Genomic DNA, 16728 nt, shown 5'->3' with positions numbered 1-16728 from the left:
TAGAAGGTTCTTAGGATGGAATTCGAGTAGTTATGTTGCAATCTAAAAATATGTTAAGTTTTATCGGTATGAATCTTTATATCTAGTTATCTATTTATATGTTTTATATGCAATTAAATGAATCCTTAATACCTTTGGTCACAGGATCACGCGCGCTCTGCTGGACCGATTTCATTAATAATTTTTTATTGTCTTTGTTATTGTAGGAGGATTTACGAAAGAAACATTTTTTTTATAGAAATTTCCGCCAAAATTTAAAATTTTACCACTGCTATTTAATCTTCACGCGTTCGACAGTTCGCACGAAAAGCAGGACTGCATGTTAGGTCAATTTTGAAGTTAATTCTTAATGCATGTTAGTGTGAGACAATTTGAGTGACTTTGACTATGTAGAAAACAATTAACATAATATAATAAATTAGCAATCACAATAACAATTATATTATTATTATCGTTCCACGTCATGTCTGTATTATCTTAAATCTATGACCAACTTGAGCGTCTATAAGTTCTTAGTAGTCTTTTGTTCGTAACTTGCTTCTAAGTGCTAAGCCCTTGACAAAGTTACACAATATGTTTACGGTTCAACATTACTTAAGATTATCATCACACATTTGCCAGAGGTCGAAGATTTTCCATTCAGTTCGATTGTGAAATCGCCCCGGATTCGCCCGTGATACATATATAGCATATAGCCTTCCTCAATAAATGGGCTATCTGACACTGAAAGAATTTTTCAAATCGGACCTGTAAGTTCTGAGATTAGTGCGTTCAAACAAACAAACTCTTCAGCTTTATAATATATAAGTATAAGTATAAGTATAAGTATAAGTATAAGTATAAGTATAAGTATAAGTATAAGTATAAGTATAAGTATAAGTATAAGTATAAGTATAAGTATAAGTATAAGTATAAGTATAAGTATAAGTATAAGTATAAGTATAAGTATAGATTATTATTAAACTGCCTTTCTCGACTTAGAAGGGCAATGATGTTTATGAATATGGTAGTCGATTACGCTTCGGCACAACTCACGGACCACAAATATACCATTAGCACAGACCAGAACATCAGAGTTAAAGTTTAGCATGCGAATAGTACTAATTGTTTCATTCGGCGAGTTAAGAAACCGGAGAATCTACCGGTTAAATAAATTGTTGATGTTTGAAGCATTGAAAGATTTTTTCCAATAGTATATTATTATATGGATTCCGTTATGATTCGATATGAAGGAAGATGGCGCAAAGGCTTATATTTCATCACAATACATTTATTGTTATAGGAAGCGTTACATGTAATGGACATCAAAATATATATTTGCCCTATCTTGTGTAATATGTAAAAATGCTTAATTATGTCAACAACTGGATTCATTCACATCATCATTTACCGATATAGTATTTTACTTTCCTGTTTATATTTGTGTAATATTATAAGATCTTATGGGTTTTTCTTCTTTTGTTGAAGGTTAGAGGCTATCTATTAATTGGTATAATTATTGTTATCATGTAGGTCGCATAGTTTTGGAAGACCCTCTCATGTACAAAGTACTTATCATAGTATAGTTAATATAAGATATGTATTTGAATAAATGATTCAAATTCTATTGACCTACATACATGTATTAATATATTTTTAATGTGTTCCGTTTCCACGCTAAAACGATGAATTTAAGCAGATAAGATAACACTAAAAGAAAGTTTTTGAAGGTCAAAATATTTATTAGTACACCTTACGTTTTAAAAATATAAAATAATTATTATTTAACTACAAAATATATACCTACACGTCACAGCAATATCACAAAAGTTCCTACCTTTAAAGTGATTCATAAATTGAAGACCTCGTTCACAATAAAGCGTAAAAAAGTTAACGCAAAGTCTAATGATAACAAATCGAAAATGAAACCCACCGTTTAGAAATTTTATTATATATATTATATTGTTTACGAAAACAATAGAGACACAGCCCTACAATGATCTATCAGGAAACATTCTAAAACCACATTTAAATTCAATGAAAAAACAAATTGAAGTGAATTAACATAATTGCATAACGAACGGAGTTCCATGAATGAATTAACGTTATTTTTATAGATACCGGTATGTTATAGGACCATATAAATGAATCACATACAAATTATTCTAAAGGTTATTTCCCTTGGATTTTCTCTCACGTTTGATCATCTTTTCCTCAAAGTAATTCACGTGATTTCTTTTTAATCATTATCGTGTTTTTTAAATTACAATATCTTCACCTGTGGCTTCATCCGCGCAGTCAATAAAAATTCCCACGGGAGGGTTAGGTTTCCCCTGGTAAAATGAGGCCTATTTCTCTCCTAGCCTATTTACCCTCCTACCTATCTCGAATTACGAAAATCACTAACTGCGCCCCGCGCTTTCACCCGCGTAAGTCCGTATCCCGTAGGAATATCGGAATAAAAAGTTGCCTATATGTTATTCCAGTTATCCAGCCGTCTACGTAGCAAATTTCATATTTTATTTCTAATATAAGTAGGATAGGAAGGATATCAAAAATTCGCTCGCGACGTATAAGAAAGACAAACAAACACTTTCACATTTCTAATATCAGTTAGTTATAAAAAAAAAACTATTTTTCACCCAATCACCGAATCACAATTGCATTCACATGCTAATATTTCAAGGAGATCTTCAATGGTGGTGTGGTATCCACCTTTTTCTGTACAAGTTGCCCGAATTTGTGCCTAAGCGTCCTCGACTTCCACATTTGTCTTACGCTTCCTACCACTTCTATTATACCTCTATTGTATATCATATCTTCAAAATATTCATACAAAACCTTTATTGTATGAACTAATGAATGAAAAATTAATGCATAGTCTTAAAAACCGCTATAAATTTAAATGTTTTTATTTCTTTAGGACTGAGGCTTATAATTACGTATTAAAATTGTGTATTCCAGAAATATAAACTTTTTAGTCAATTTATTTTTAGTCAAAACAAAAAAGTATGTACACCTTGTACATAAAACACAAATATTTAACAATAAGGCTCATTTACTTTTTTTCATAGTTCATGCGTTAGGATGAAAACGTTTTATATATTGATTTCTAAGCTTAATTCAAACAAAAAAGTTTATTTATAAAATTAGGTTTCTTATAGAAGCACTTTTGCATCGTCATAAATTAATTTTAACATTTATCACCGGTTCGGAAAGCAGTTTCTACAGAGAAGAACCGGCAAGAAACTCTGTAGTTGCTTTTTAAAAAAATAAAGCTATAATTACTAAGACAAGGTATCAAAACTGAATTTAATTTTAAATTCTATTTATTTATATTATTTTCCATTAAGAAATGAATTGCATTGTGTTAATGGAACTGCTTAAACAAAAATAAAATATAATTAATTTCCATTTTTTCTTTGCTTTGTCATTAAGCAAAGGCTTTCTGTCGACGTAAATAATTGAAATATTTGGCACATATAAAAAATTCGTCGAATTCCACAGACAATTAAAAATAGTACACCTTGAACATAGAGCCTTGCAAGTAAAATGTATTTGGATATCTTAGAAGAGTGGTCAAGGATTTTAAACTAAAAGTACACGTTGTTAGCCAACCAACCGGTCAGAGAATAATATATAATATGTAATGGCTATGTTAATGCGCAGTGAGAGTGAAATTATTTGGGCCAGCGTTAGATGCATTCATTAAAAATTTTGATTAAATTTTATTGCATTTGCAAATTGCATTAGTTTCGATATAGCGTGTCTTTGATATGCAAATTTTTTTATGCATGAAACTATTAAATCGAGATTTTATTAATAAACGTAACGAAAAAATACTACATTAAAATAAATCTTATTTATGATGTTAAATATATAATTTTTTTATCATACAATATTATTTATAAATTATCTGTGCATAAATAAATATAGGGCAGTAAAGAAATAAAAAAATAAAAAAAAACGTATAACGAAAAATAAACTTACGTTTTTAAAAATTCGAAACGCCGGTGCACAATCCAAAACCGAGCATGCCAGTAAGAATTTAAAAACAAACCACGAATTGTTAGTGTTACTTTTTTTTTCAAAATAAATCCACAACAGTTTTCAAATTTCGAACGCCGGCGTTCGATTTTCGCGCTCGCCCGCGAACGCTACATATGGTCTGTGGACGGTAAATGACCATACAGCAGCCCGTATCACCTGTTTGACGCATCTCAGCCGTGATGATAAGTGAAAGGGATACATAAAATGCATCATGCTAATTTCAACATTATTGCAATGTCGTAGATGCGAAAGTTGTGGAGTTTAAATGAGGGCGTCGCTGTATTCTTGAGCTGACAGGTATACGCGACCTTGGATTGAGATAATGTTTTGGGGAATTTCGCTAATTTGCTAATCTTAATTGTACTTTCTGCTACTTAAAATTAATTAAATATTAACCTTATATTCTTACTGATTATCAAAGCATTGAATATCCGAATAATGAACATAAATATATCCAAGAAATTATAGAATATGAACTTTATTAATTTATTGCGCAATCTAATGTACCTTATATTAATATTTCACTTATGTATTCATATAATGTTAGTTCTCAGTACCAAAATGTCAAATTAAATATCTTAGAAAAAATGATAAAATCTTGATAGTATTAGTGCGATCAAATTATGACAAGACAAATTATGACAATCAAGACACGTATTAATTTCTCTTATTTAATAAAGTTAATAGTTACGAAAATACACAATGATTTATTCCTTGTTCGTTGAATATTGTGTAAATTTTATTTTTTAACTCTGTTATAATGCATTCGGAATAGCATATTATAGGAAAGAGAGAGATGTGATGGGATTCTGCTTTCAATTTAGAAATTTAATACGTGTTAACCTTGTAAACCTTTTATTAATATTAATATATATCATTACATCTACCGCATACTTATATATATATATGTGTATAAAATGAATCCCTTTCTCTTGGTTATGGCAACAAGTTATAACGTATTCGTTTGTCTTTTTTTTGTCTAAAAGTTGCAACTCCGCTGAGTGACATACGCTATATATGTACCACGGGCGAAGCCGGGGCGAATTGCTAGTTATTTATGTATAAGGAAATTTCTTAGGTCAGTTTCATCATGTACAGATGAAGCCACTAGTAACCGATATAATCTTTTATGACGTCGTAATGCGTTATTTCTATTTTTTCTTACAGATAATTTAACCGGAAAAGAAACTATAAGCATATATAGTATAGTTAGCGTATATTTCGTAATATCGTGCGACATTCATTCTCTTATATATAATCTCAAGCCCCATTCCATTCATATTAAGGTTTTTCGCTAAAATACCCTGCAAGACTAGGCTGAAGTGTTTGTTTGTTAGAACGAGCGTTTGTTTGTTAAACTCAGGAACTACTCGTTATAATTCAAAAATTATTTTTGTATTGAAAAGTCCATTCAGAAAGGCTCTACGTATATCGACTTCATCCTTCCTGCTTAATATTATAAATGCGAAAGTTTGTAAGGATGTGTTTGTGTTTGTTGCTCTTTCACGCAAAAACTTCTTAACCGATTTCAATTAAATTTGGTACGTAGACAGCTGGACAACTGGAATATCATATAGGCAACTTTTTATCCCGATATTCCTACGGGATACGGACTTACGCGGGTAAAAACGCGGGGCGCAGCTAGTATTTCATAAACGCATCTACATACAGAAAGCATATATATAAAATTGCAATTCATTGTTTGACCTAATGAAAATAAATGTACAAACTATTAAACCATGCATTAGGTTGCGTTTATGTCATTAAGTCATATTTGATTTAAACTTTAATACAGCTACACCTAATGATCGGTTATCCTCTTCATAATTTAATGAATTTTCCATATTTTCATATTATGTAATTTGGATTATCCGTATGCATCCGTTTAATTTAAGAAGAAGAAGTTGCTTTACTCTTACTTATTATAAATATAGCTAAATAACAGGCTTTAAAATCAACTAAATTAACTCACTACTGAAAGCTAGTGAGTCAAATTAGTTGATTTTATATGTTGGGCGTATACGTAAAGAAATTATACAATCTTGCGACCCTAATCAGGATACTAACATAATCACAGGAAATTATTGCATTGTCACTGATAACTATAAAGTGTTTGAATTAAATCTGTCTGTTAAAAGTGGGTCAGATTCGAGTCTAAAGAAGACGGTTACATGCAAACTTGAAGCTAATAAAAGCTTGTTAAATTGTTAAGGGTCCATTTATGATTAGACGTACTTTTAAATATTTATCACAATTTTTTAAATGTAAAACATAATTATATTCATTCTTCAAGTCTTAGAACGAATCTGGGCGAAGCCATGTATTTCAATAAATGATGTCTTATTATGGTGCAAAAGTTACATCAATGCCAACTATTATCAAAATTCGTGCAGTGGTTTTCGCGGGAAAAAGTAAGAAACTTACATCCATACATTCTTACAAACATTGATATATTTTATTATACGAGTGGGACATGTGTTATTGTTGAAATATACACAAATATATACACTCTATTACACAAGTCATAATTACATAAAACAAGCAGAATATATTACCACAGATAACATAATACTATACGTATTACTAAATACAACATTAAATTTGGCCAAGAAAAAGTAATGTTACTTCTCATTAGATAATTCATAGATAGACCGACCTAGTAAGGCCATTAATTCTGGAGTGTGTGTGACTAATTTTCCATAGATAATTATATTCGTACAAACTTTCGCGTTTCGCGTTCATTTTGGTTTAAAAGTAATTGAAAATAGTTGGACATAAATAATACAATTTTAATTATTATTTTGATTACTCCTAATTCTTAAGTACAGCATTAATAAAATAAATATAAAAAAATACGACATTATTCAATACGCCGTTCCCTAAACCAAATTGTGTCATAAAATCCCATATGACAATTTCACAAAACCACTACCACACATATTTCTCAATTAGGTATCTGGATTCCCATAACATAAGAAGCAAAAAAACATTGTTTCTATATACCATTATACTGCATTACTATTACAAAACAGGACCTACAATGGGGGATCCCCGTACATACTGTTTTGGGTTTCCATCCGGATATCGCGAGAGCCTCTTACCGGTTCTCGTGTACTTTTTAACAGTACCAGCTTACATACAATGTAGATTGTACTTGATGTATTTTATTTTATAGGCTCAAACTTAAGATTTATAACATTTTACAGAAAGGCACGGCTTTTAAGCTGGTAGATGTCCAACACAACTAAGCAGTGATTTTTATTTGGCTAATTATCTTACACTATAGTAAAAACTAGCTACTCGCGGTCTCGCGTGGGTAATAATTGTAAATCTAAATTCTAAACAATTCTCGAATTCACCTGAAGACACAAATATTTAATTAAAATCAGTCCAGCGGCTTCGAAGGAATCCAGTTAGAAACACAGGCACAGAAGGAATCAATATAAACATGAGTAAAGGCAAAACTCAATTCGTAACTCTGGTGAGGTTTTACTAAGACCGGATTGCAGATATGAGAAGTATACAAATGAACAAAATTTTAATAAGAATAAAAGCATATTTCGCTTTGATTGGGAGTTATTAAGCATATAAAAAAAGTATGCAAAAACTGCATAATTAAATAAAGATAAAAAGCGTCATATGTGAAGTATTAGGTAATATTAGATAGGGTAGATGTGAGTGCCAAATAGGCGAGTAGAGAAATTTATAGTCGACTTGATAACCTCCTTTTTGAAATCGGTTGAAGCCGTAAAGTACACGTATAGCCATGTGCATACAACAACAAACTAATTCGTAGTTGTGAATTCAACCGCGATAAGTCTACCCGCATAGGTCACATAGCGCAAGTTAAACACTAGATTGTTCAAGACAATCATTTGTTCCGGTCTAGACGTTGAGAAATTCCTATATTTTCTTGCGTTGTGTAACGGGAGGCGAGCGCTATGGTGCATGCGGTTTTGCTATGATAGGCTCGGTGAATTATCTAGATTAATTTCAGTGTCTATATAGTTTATTGTATAAAATCTTAACATTTAAAACGCAAAGGTGACTAATTGACTGATCAATCAACGCACATCCCAAAATACTGGACCGATCGGCCTGACATTTTTATGTTGACAGCCACTATGATGTAGGCGTCCGTATAGGATTTTGTTAAATTACCCCCAGGGGGATAATATTATGATGCTGCGGGAAAAAGCCTGTATTTATAGGAGATCTTATGAATCCCGTGTGAGATGTTGATTATCACTAATCATTAAAATAATCATAGAGTTTATATTTATCTCTTTTTACGAGTATAAACACACACACATCAAACTTACAACACTCTATCGTTAACAATGCTTGTTGAATGATTGTTTTCATAAAATAATGATCAAAGACGTACGTACGCACAACCGATCCTCACGATAATGACTGTAGTTGAGGGATATAATGCTCAGATCGTCATTAGGTTACCCAAGGCTCCATATACTAATCGTTAAGATTTCCTTTGGAAGTTAGATATACTCAACTCATATGTGTAATAAGACGTATCAAAATATAAGATATAGAAGGGCACATTTATACAGTCCGTGAGGTGTAAGCAGAGCTTTGTATACGTGTGAGTAACCGCCACACGTGCAGCCAGAAACCGCTGACTTCACACGCTGCGCTTCAGGCCGCTATACAGAAAACTGTATAAGCCGGTATTAACCAATCAAAAGATGCACTACGCCCTAGCCCGTCATCGCATCTATACCATCTATGTATACGCAAATGCAAAGCTCATCTTTGCCCGTAAAAGAAAAGTGAAAAAACATTGACATTGTAAATCACATCCCAAAATACAATTCGTTTTAATACGGACGATTTAATCGAAAACGTCAAAATATTTACATATTAGGTACTCGTATCAAATATGAAATGAATGCAAGATATATCTCTCTATGCTGGAAAATCCACTGAGACTAAAAGGTTTGGATTCTTATGGAATGTTACTGGGAAATCAGGTTTGCTGTGACGCAACTTGAATTCATGAGAAAAATTTGTCAAAATTCAACGATCGAAAGAAAACTAATATATGTAATGGGAATTTATAAAATAACGTATATCCCATTAGCTGTACTACGCGCTTTGTTCGCGTTTGTCAATAAATACTTAGATTAGCTTTCACCCCTCCCCCCTCAGACACCGTATCGATTTCCGGGATGAAAAGTAAATAAGATCCTTCCTCGGAGTAAGTGCTATAACCACACCAAGTTTCATAAAAATCCGTTCAGCAGTTTTTGCGTGATTCTCCTTCGAGACATTTAGGCAGACAGACAGTCAAAAATTTTTTAAACTGCATTTTATATACTTCATTCTCGACAATAAAACGCCCCACAAAAAGAAAATCTAAATATCTTCAATATACAGAATTTGACCCCGACCATATTTTTTATACTATAGATACCTATTCTTAACTACATTTGCTTTGTTAATTATAAATTTAAAACATAATTACGTTGTAAACGCTAAACATCATAAAATATGCTAACACACGTTTAACTAATTATTACTTACTTAACAATAATTCTCAGTCATTATCGCGTCTATGTGTTATTTCAATAGCATTCTACATGCGGCTTCGCCTTCGTAGTCAAAAGAGAAGTTACTGGGTTTTTTTCCACCAATTTCCCGTTCTTGTGGGATCGGGATAAAGATCTTATGTCCTTTCTCGGATTTAAAACTATCTCTGTACCAAATTTGATTTAAATCGACATAGTTGTTACTGAGCGCGTTCAAGCAAACGAACAAGCTATTCAGCTTTATTTATTAGTATTTTTTACAGATAAGTTCTCTGAAATGTTTACTACGTGAATACATATTAACTACATTTTACTGCCAATAAATAAAATGAAATTATTCTATAGTTACTTCATTAATTATTATTGTTATTTACTAATGCTTAAACATCGTTAATAAGTTTCTTGTCATGTTTTAAATACTAATATAATAGAAAATATCTCTTCATATTCAAATTGTAAACATAGTACGTTTTAACAAACTTGTACATACGGCATCGTCCGCTGTTAATTTAACGACGGAATAGGGATTTCGTGATTTCTTTACATCCTACCATCATACTAATACTAATATTATAAATACGAAAGTTTGTAAGGATGTGTGCGTGTGTTTGTTGCTCTTTCACGCAAAATCTACTGAACCGATTGCAATGAAATTTGGTACATAGATAAATGGACAACTGGAATAACATATAGGCAACTTTTTATCCCGATATTCCTACGGGATACGGACTTACGCTGGTGAAACCGCTGGTCGCAGCTAGTTCTCAATAATTTGCTACCACTTTATCAGTTTTCTGATCAATGAATTCTGAATTAAATTGAGGTGACCAAACTAAATTTATGTAAGAACAAAACGTGGCAGATTACGGATCTATTAAATTAAATTTGCCTTTTATATAGTTTACAAAAAAAATATTCTATAGCACTTTTTAAGATTTTAATCATAATTTTCAATATATTTCCTAACGGCGCACTGTGAAATACCAATAGTCCAATTAACAAAGAAAACATGCCTACGTGTTTCAAAAAGCATTTAAATAAATAACTGAAACTAATTGCGTTGAAATATTCTAGCATCGTTCTCACATTGTTCCAGCTTTATCTTTATTACTTGTTATTTAAATCACAGTCAATATAATAAACGACGAATTATGTATCTACTAATTCTTGGGTACATAACGTGGGTTCATTTGGTTGTTTGTAACATCCGACGATATTGTAACATGAAGGTTTTATTTCGTGTTTTTAAATTCGCATTAGTGGTATGAGTTACATAGTACTGATGTATTGAGCTGGGATATTTGTGTATCTATACTAATGTTATGAAGCTGAAGAGTTTGTTTGTTTGAACGCACTAATCTCAGGAATCACTATTCCGATTCGAAAAATTCTTTCAGTTTTAGATAACCCATTTATTGAGGAAGGCTATAGGTATATGTATCACGGGCGAAGCCGGGTCGGATCGCTCGTTTTATATACAATTACAAGTTTCATACTGAAATGACGCATTTAATCATATAATAAAGATTGATAAATATTTATTTTTATAAGAATAAAAGAAATAAATGACATGGCCTGTGCTACGGTCTACAAAAACTTTAGTCTTAGTTAGTATACTCGTATTATGTGATTGATTAAAAATTAAAACAGATTAAGGTATAACATTAAAAATATATATTGAAAGTATATAAACTATAGAAAAATATTATATTGTCTTAAGTTTTTCATTGCACTTTAAACACTTGCCATTACATTTAAAAGAGATAGCTCAATACTTTTGAGAATAAACTTAAAACTGGGTTTTTTATTTCAATACAAATCAAACGTGAGTAATATTTAAGTAAGTAATTCCCAAATATCTTCAACATTATCTACCTACTCCATAAATTCTCTTATAATATTTACTCTAATACAATTCGCAAACAACCTTGTGTTTTATTAGGAATGTTTTATCATCGGAACTGTTCTCTAGAATTATTATTTGCGATTACGTTAAGTGACTGACGTTTTTGTTCTATTTATACAAAAATTGTTAATCATAACTACCTTATGTAAATGATGTGAGAAAATGAACTCTTTTTTATTTTATTTTTTTTTTAGTATACAACATTACACTGCCTCATAAGCTTTAATTCTGTTAGCATCATTTTGAATCACACTAATATTATAAATGTGAAAGTTGGTTTGTTTGGATGTTTATCCGTGAATCACGCTAAAATAACTAAACGGATTTTGATGAAATTTGATATGTCAACTGGGTATGAGCTTTGGTGATAGGATTCTTTTATATCCCGATTGAATGCTCCCGTGAGATGAAACAGGAATCTTGATATCCGGGCGGAGCCGGGACGAGCGTCTTGTAAAAATATATTGTTCCCGGAGAACCCAAAAGACAGACGAGTGTAAATAAAAGGAATTAGACAAAGTAAACTTATGCACAATGCGTCTGCCCTGCACCTTACAACAGAACAATGAAACAGCATATTATTTATAATATTACAAAACGTTTGGCCTAACCTACACTAATTCTGTAGAAATCAAAGAAGTACATATTGGAGCATTAATAGCTGAGGCGAACTTTAAAGTTGCTTTAATATCGAATGTACTCCATAATTTTAAGGGCAAACAAATTGCAGTACAGATAGTGATCATGCAGATATAATTAGAAGCAATAGTCTAGTCTTAGCTATTGCGAGATACAAAAACATTCCATGGCAAAACTGGTATAAAATGGTTACTATTTTTAGAGTAAATATAGCCCGAAATTTCATATAAATGAACAGACGTTACGGAGAAGGGAGGTTAATACGGTTATATACCTTCTTAAAAATATATTGGGCTGTTATTTATTTCAAGACATTACTTGTTTTTTATTTCTTCAGCTTTATTTGTTTACTGTTTTAAATAAAGTTTACACATAGAGGACACTCCTGCATGTATGAATACTTCTTAAATTATTATATCCCTCTATAAAAAAAATGAACACCCATTCACTTTGGCCATAGCCTCAGGCGTGTACTATTGGACCAATTTACATTAGATATATTATTTCAATATGTTTGTTTTTATCATAGGAAGGATCTTATTAAAGAAAAACTTAAAAGAAAATCTTCAAATGTAAAAAAAATATATAAAATTTAACGGCTATTTCATCGTCACGCGGTTGACAGTTCACACGATGCACGGTATCGTCTGTCGGATCGGGTAGTTATATATTATTATAATTATAATTTAAAATATAAAGTAAACTTTGGGTTTTATATTTATGCATATAATATGTATAAGTATATGTTTAGTGTTATTTTATTTATATAGTAAGTATGTCTCTATGTATTTGTATATATCTATTGATTATTTAGGACAATTTTGACCCACACTTTCGACTATATTATGTATTTATCCTTTACCCGTCGGTTGCCTGGAAGAAAGGGCTTATAGCCATAAGGCCGCCAATTGCATACAAATTCCTTTGTTACAATTATTATGTTATATTTTGTATTTTTTGTGTATACAATGAAGAATAAATAAATAAATAAATAAGCTTCTACTGAATATGTACTTCAATTTTCATTTACAATAACTAGTGGCGATCCTATGAAAGATTGAATGGTAACTCTTCGCTAAATTATGACAATTAAAATAATCAATTGTTTTATTAAGGATGAAGATTAATTTGGTTTGATTTTATTTATATAAAATGTTAAAATTGGTTTACCCAATTGGATGTTTCCTTATTATTAATATCAATAAAGTAATAATTAATAAATAAAAGTAATAATTTAGATTAAAATAATGTAAATAAATAAATGTTAATGATGTATTTCCAGACTAATATATTTTGAGGAAAGTAATTGATCATAAGTTTTCCTCATTTGTGTTTTTTTTTTCGTCATACATACGTATTAGGTAATGATTAGTTCCTCACTTTGAATAACGATGAAGTTTCTATTGTAAAGTATAATTTTAAGATGTAAGCACAAACGTAAATAAAAATCTTGTCTTTGGGAAGGTCGTTAAAATGCATTATGTTCCTAGTCAAACAATATTTGTACTTAAACTATCATATTTAGCACCGTACGCTTATTAACATCAACATCATTTACATTATTATATTCGGCAACTTCGATCAGCTTTAGTCTACAATCAACCTCAAAAGAAAAAAATAAAACAATTCAAGTTAAGAGTTCCCTTTCGCAATAAATACTATCTAGGGCACACTGGAGAACTTTACATCCTTTATCGTATCTATCTTAATATTCTAAAGCTGAAGAGTTTGTTTGTTTATTCGGTTGAACGTGCTAATCTCAGTAACTGATCTGGTCAGTGTAAGATAATCCATTTATTGAGGAAGGCTTTAGACTATATAATATCAGGTACTGCGTGTGTAAGAGCGCGGAGCATAGCTGGTCCTAGTAATATTATAAATGCGAAAGAGTGAGATGAGGATGTGTGTGTGTTTGTTGCTCTTCCACGCAAAAACTACTAAACCGATTCCAATGCATTTTGGTACGTAGATAGTTGGACAACTGGAATAACACATAGGCGCTTTTGATCACGATATTCTTACGGGATACAGACTTACGCGGGTAAAACCACGGGGCACAGCTAGTCTTATATACATATCAAACTGGTGGACTGGGTATATATCACTCAGGATTACGTTCGCATACAATAGTGAAAGAGTATTCGAAATCGGTCCTTTCGATCCGGAGGTTAGCTCACTCAAGCTAATAAATAAACTCTGAAGTTGTTAGTAAAGATAAAACAATTATTCTCCATTAATAGCTGCTTATATTGCCAAAAGCGCTTCAGAGTGTAAATATCGACTTAATAAAAATAATCTTGAAAAAAATAAAAACAAACATAAATTTAACGTTTATGAAACCGATATTCTGTTTACGTCGCTTTACCAAGTTAAGCCACGTGTAAGTTGGCGCCAAAAGTTGCGAAATGGTAGCCTCATGTTACACTCTTAAGCACAGCGAGTTGAATACTTCTGTGTGGCGAACTATATGATAATTACTATCACTATTCCTTATAAAATCAATGGAAATTATACGTATATGCTCAAACATAATTGGTGTTGCATAAACAATTTGTTGGACCAATTAAAAAACAAAATTTAAAATATATATTTTATCCCGAAACAACGCTAGCGAAGGTATTTCAACTAACTCACTATTCTTAAAGCTCATCAGAAAGCAAATTGAGTATTTTATCGGTGTTTAAAAAAGCTTGTCACAAACGGATTTTCATCAAATCCAGCAGGTAGACCCGCGGAGCGCACTGCGTTTAGATAATTAAGTCTTTTTTATAGTTGAACTGTTTTTAACCCGCGGCCTCGCACGCCTTAATTCGGAGAAGTTCAATAAATGTTATTATACATATAAACCTTTCTCTTGAATCACTCTATCTGTTAAACAACCCATCAAGATCCGTTGCGTAGTTTTAAAGATTTATACATACATAGGGACATATGAACAGAAAAAGCGACTTTGTTTTATATTATATAGTGATTATCAATAAATCGCGTCACGTGTTAACAAAGCCCCTTCGTTTTGAGGATATGTGAATATAAATCTTAACCAATATTTTAATTACTTACTCTTTTTGGCCACAGTCGTTTATTCTTACCTATTTAAAGGCGACAGCTTTTACTCAATCTGTTTTAAATGGTATGGCTTAAATAAATAAAAATTGGGATCCGCCATAACGGTCGACTTTCTGTATGATAAATGATTTTATTTCATAATTGAATAAGAGAATGATTGCATCACATTTCAAATGTTTTTTGAAAAATCTTGAATATTTTGTTATTTTTTATATATCTACGTAATAATATTGAAAGGTTATAATTTAATATTATTTTTTTTGCTATCTATCTATTTATACTACTATTCCTACGCACTAGGATGGCTGATCGAAATGGTAGCTGAGGTGAGGTGCTGATAGAGTGTTTTATTACTATTTTTGACATCATACCATATCAATAATAATAAATATTATAATAGTTTAAAAAAACTAAAAAACACGCTTTTATCATATTTTGCAAATTGAAAAATGGAATAATTTTATCAAATTAGTGTATTGTCATCGGTCCTCAATAAATCTACAAAGTTTGAACGAAATCTGGCCGTTTAAAGTGGGTCAAAATCGCGCCCAAAGAAGTCGGTTACAAACAAACAAACAAACAAACAAACAAACAAACAAACATACAAACATACAGGTGAAGCTAATAAAAAGCGTGTAAAAACATCATCAGTACGTTTTTCTTTATTTGAAACTAGATGCTTGTCCCGGCTCCGCCCGGTTATCAAGATTCCTGTTTTAAACCAAGGGAGCATTTAATCGGGATAAAAGTTATCCTATCACTTAAATCAGCCCAGACCCTGTCTGTATACCAAGTTTCATCAAAATCAGTTCAGTAGTTTCAGCGTGATCGACAGACAAACATCCAAACAAACTAACTTTCACATTTATAATATTAGTGTGATTAGTGTTATTCGTAAAGGTAACCGGAGTCATTGTATTTAGAAAATTATTTCCTATAATGTTTTTGATCCATTTTCAAACGGTTAATTAATTTAACGATGTGTAATTATTATTCATTATTTATAACATCAAATCAAATCAAATCAAACTATTAATTGATCATCATGTACATGTTACCATTAAGAAAAAAAAAAGAAATGTAATCAAATCAATAACACCGATTATTTAAAAAAACGTATGTTATTTATTGTTTATCAATGCTTTTCCACAGCAAGTGCCCACTTGCAATACGCACATCACAAAATTAAGGTTTTCTTACAACCTAGATTCTTAACCTATCATACATCCCTATGATTCAAACCCGTATTAATATCAACTAGCTGTGACCCGCGTTTGCAACCGCGTAAGTCCGTATCCCGTAGGAATATCGGTATAAAAAGTGCCTATGTGTTATTTCAGTAATCCAGCTATCTACAAAGCAAATTTCATTGCAATCGGTTCAGTAGTTTTTGCGTGAAAGAGTAACAGACGAACACATACATATGCATCCATCCTCACATATTATTATTTATAGTATTAATATTCACCAATAGATGTCAGGAAGAGTCATAATAAATTGGGACTACTCAAACGCCTCCTATTTGTTAAAAAAGTAAGT

At 31.3% G+C, this 16728-nt stretch overlaps 1 protein-coding gene across 2 annotated transcripts in view; it reads right to left on the bottom strand.

Moving 5' to 3' along the window:
- LOC119836696 (laccase-4-like) overlaps positions 1–16728 on the bottom strand; it is a 70522-nt gene that overhangs the window by 44440 nt on the left and 9354 nt on the right. Inside the window, exon 1 of one of the 2 annotated variants that reach the window (XM_038362116.1) lies at positions 3970–4160. The exons of the other annotated variant lie outside the window; for it this stretch is intronic. The gene's annotated coding sequence lies outside the window, so the exon portion shown is untranslated. Of the gene's footprint in view, positions 1–3969; positions 4161–16728 lie in introns of those variants that run through there. 2 annotated transcript variants of the gene reach the window in all.

This window comes from Zerene cesonia, chromosome 25, assembly GCF_012273895.1.
Source record: "Zerene cesonia ecotype Mississippi chromosome 25, Zerene_cesonia_1.1, whole genome shotgun sequence".
Taxonomy (NCBI): Eukaryota; Metazoa; Arthropoda; class Insecta; order Lepidoptera; family Pieridae; genus Zerene; species Zerene cesonia.
The sequence above is the reverse complement of the archived record's forward strand: the minus strand, read 5'-3'. Positions and strand labels throughout refer to the sequence as shown.